We start from the raw sequence: 300 nt of genomic DNA, 5'->3' as shown, positions 1-300 counted from the left end.
TGCAACGCAGTTTATATTCATAGGCCGAACATTCCCTGACAGTTTCTAACCCTTTGGGTAAAAAAAATAAAAATAAAAAATACCCCAAAAAGTCAAGAGTCGAACCTACGACACGGAGAGCCGAAATGAGGAGCAATCCAGCACGCAACTTCCTGAGCCACCAGACCACACACCAGAAACGCCATCAGACACCGATATATGAGGCATGGCTTTGCAGACCCTTCAAACGGCGGGGCGCGCGTGCCTCCGGCCCGGGGAGCCAGAAGTGCCCCCTTTCGGCCGCTCCGTGACAGAAATTTC

This window comes from Frankliniella occidentalis, unplaced genomic scaffold, assembly GCF_000697945.3.
Source record: "Frankliniella occidentalis isolate FOCC.00 unplaced genomic scaffold, Focc_3.1 Scaffold412, whole genome shotgun sequence".
In the NCBI taxonomy this organism is placed as follows: Eukaryota; Metazoa; Arthropoda; class Insecta; order Thysanoptera; family Thripidae; genus Frankliniella; species Frankliniella occidentalis.
This window is presented reverse-complemented; position numbering follows the sequence as displayed.